The 3,041-nt window shown below is 42.7% G+C and overlaps 1 long non-coding RNA gene across 1 annotated transcript in view; it reads left to right on the top strand.

Moving 5' to 3' along the window:
* The first annotated feature begins 1,762 nt into the window (after positions 1 to 1,762).
* Positions 1,763 to 3,041, top strand: part of LOC107571201 (uncharacterized) — a 3,843-nt gene continuing 2,564 nt past the window's right edge. The window contains exon 1 of the long non-coding RNA XR_001607146.1: positions 1,763 to 1,836. This is a non-coding gene — a long non-coding RNA (uncharacterized lncRNA). The remainder of the gene's footprint in view (positions 1,837 to 3,041) is intronic.

Here is a 3,041-nt window from a genome sequence, read left to right as displayed (position 1 = left end):
TAAATGATTTTAGCAAATGGCTGCAATATAACAAAGAGTGAAAAATTTAAGGGGGTCTGAATACTTTCCGTACCCACTGTATATATAGTAATAATTTTAAATATTTAGATGTTTATGAATATTAATTATGAAATATAATAGAAATATTTTAAAGAATTATAAATATATTTATTATTATTATTATTGTTATTATATCATTGATTTGTAGGTGAATTTTAAAATATTTTTTTTTGTTGTTGAAGTTGTATTATGCTATTTTGTCAAAGTCTTTTCCTGTCTATATATAATATAGATATTTGTTTATATATTAAATATAAAATAAAAATAAATTAATATATTATTATAATATTAATACATAATATTTTATATATTTGAATACAAATATTTTGTATATTTTTAATAAAAATATATAATATCAATCACTTAAATGTGTGTTTGTGTGTATGTGTGTGTGTATATATATATACACATATATATAATGGATATAGATATATCAGCACTAGTGTTAAGTGTGTTTTATGTGTGTATTTTCAGGCTCCAGCTCATTGATGATCTGTCATATGAGGATGTAAAGAAATGCTACAGGGGTTCAGTAAGTATATTTCAATATCCAGCAGCTGAATAATAATCTGTCTGCTATTCCTTGTGTAGTGAAAAACACGTACAGATTCAAAGCGATTCAACTCGATTAAATTGTACAGTGCTTTGGCTAAAATGCAGGTCTTCAGGACGTTGTGTCATGCGAGAAAATGAGTCTCAATTAGGCTTTCCGTGATAGACGGTGCTGACGTTGATACCGGTGTTAAGCCGCAACACCGGTTACGTCACTTGCCCACCGCGGCACCGTAATAAAAATCGTTTAGTTCAGTAAAAGAACAGACACTACAATTAAAAACTGAACGCGGCTGCTCAATGCAGTGTGCCGAACGACAGCATCACAGATTAGTCGGGGTGAGGCGAGGCGAGGCGAGAAGGGCGAGGCGAGACGGACGAGAAGGGAGAGGCGAGGCGAGACGGACGAGAAGGGTGAGGCAAGACGGACGAGAAGGGTGAGGCGAGACGAGGCGAGACGGACGAGAAGGGTGAGGCGAGACGGACGAGAAGGGTGAGGCGAGACGAGGCGAGACGGACGAGAAGGGTGAGGCGAGACGGACGAGAAGGGTGAGGCGAGACGAGGCGAGACGGACGAGAAGGGTGAGGCGAGACGGACGAGAAGGGTGAGGCGAGACGAGGCGAGACGGACGAGAAGGGTGAGGCGAGACGGACGAGAAGGGTGAGGCGAGACGAGGCGAGACGGACGAGAAGGGTGAGGCGAGACGAGGCGAGACGGACGAGAAGGGGGAGGCGGGACGAGGCTTATGAATATTAATTATGAAATATAATAGAAATATTTTAAAGAATTATAAATATATTTATTATTATTATTATTGTTATTATATCATTGATTTGTAGGTGAATTTTAAAATATTTTTTTTTGTTGTTGAAGTTGTATTATGCTATTTTGTCAAAGTCTTTTCCTGTCTATATATAATATAGATATTTGTTTATATATTAAATATAAAATAAAAATAAATTAATATATTATTATAATATTAATACATAATATTTTATATATTTGAATACAAATATTTTGTATATTTTTAATAAAAATATATAATATCAATCACTTAAATGTGTGTTTGTGTGTATGTGTGTGTGTATATATATATACACATATATATAATGGATATAGATATATCAGCACTAGTGTTAAGTGTGTTTTATGTGTGTATTTTCAGGCTCCAGCTCATTGATGATCTGTCATATGAGGATGTAAAGAAATGCTACAGGGGTTCAGTAAGTATATTTCAATATCTAGCAGCTGAATAATAATCTGTCTGCTATTCCTTGTGTAGTGAAAAACACGTACAGATTCAAAGCGATTCAACTCGATTAAATTGTACAGTGCTTTGGCTAAAATGCAGGTCTTCAGGACGTTGTGTCATGCGAGAAAATGAGTCTCAATTAGGCTTTCCGTGATAGACGGTGCTGACGTTGATACCGGTGTTAAGCCGCAACACCGGTTACGTCACTTGCCCACCGCGGCACCGTAATAAAAATCGTTTAGTTCAGTAAAAGAACAGACACTACAATTAAAAACTGAACGCGGCTGCTCAATGCAGTGTGCCGAACGACAGCATCACAGATTAGTCGGGGTGAGGCGAGGCGAGGCGAGACGAGACGGACGAGAAGGGCGAGGCGAGACGGACGAGAAGGGAGAGGCGAGGCGAGACGGACGAGAAGGGTGAGGCGAGACGGACGAGAAGGGTGAGGCGAGACGAGGCGAGACGGAGCCAGGCGAGACAGACGAGAAGGGTGAGGCCAGGCGAGACGGACGAGAAGAGTGAGGCCAGGCGAGACGGACGAGAAGAGTGAGGCGAGTCGAGAAGGACGAGAAGAGTGAGACAGACGAGAAGGACGAGAAGATTGAGACGAGAAGAGCGAGGCGAGGTGAGACAGACGAGAAGAGCGAGGCGAGACAGACAAGAAGAGCGAGGCGAGGCGAGACAGACAAGAAGGGCGAGGTGAGACAGACGAGAAGGGCGAGGTGAGACAGACGAGAAGAGCGAGGCGAGACAGACGAGAAGAGCGAGGGGAGACAGACGAGAAGAGGGAGGAGAGGCGGGACAGACGGGTGAGGCGAGACAGACGAGAAGAGTGAGGTGAAACAGACGAGAAGATTGAGGCGAGACTGACGAGAAGAGTGAGGCAAGACAGACAAGACGAGTGAGGTGAGGCGAGACAGACAAGATGAGTGAGGTGAGGTGAGACAGACGAGACGAGTGAGGTGAGACAGACGAGACGAGTGAGGCGAGACAGACGAGAAGAGTGAGGCGAGACAGACGAGAAGAGTGAGGCGAGACAGACGAGAAGAGTGAGGTGAGACAGACGAGAAGATTGAGGCGAGACCGACGAGAAGAGTGAGGTGAGACAGACAAGACGAGTGAGGCGAGACAGACAAGACGAGGGAGGGGAGGGGAGACAGACGAGACGAGAGAGGG

Source organism: Sinocyclocheilus grahami, unplaced genomic scaffold, assembly GCF_001515645.1.
Source record: "Sinocyclocheilus grahami isolate Dianchi unplaced genomic scaffold, SAMN03320097.WGS_v1.1 scaffold1564.1, whole genome shotgun sequence".
Lineage (NCBI taxonomy): Eukaryota > Metazoa > Chordata > Actinopteri > Cypriniformes > Cyprinidae > Sinocyclocheilus > Sinocyclocheilus grahami.
This window is presented reverse-complemented; position numbering and strand designations above follow the sequence as displayed.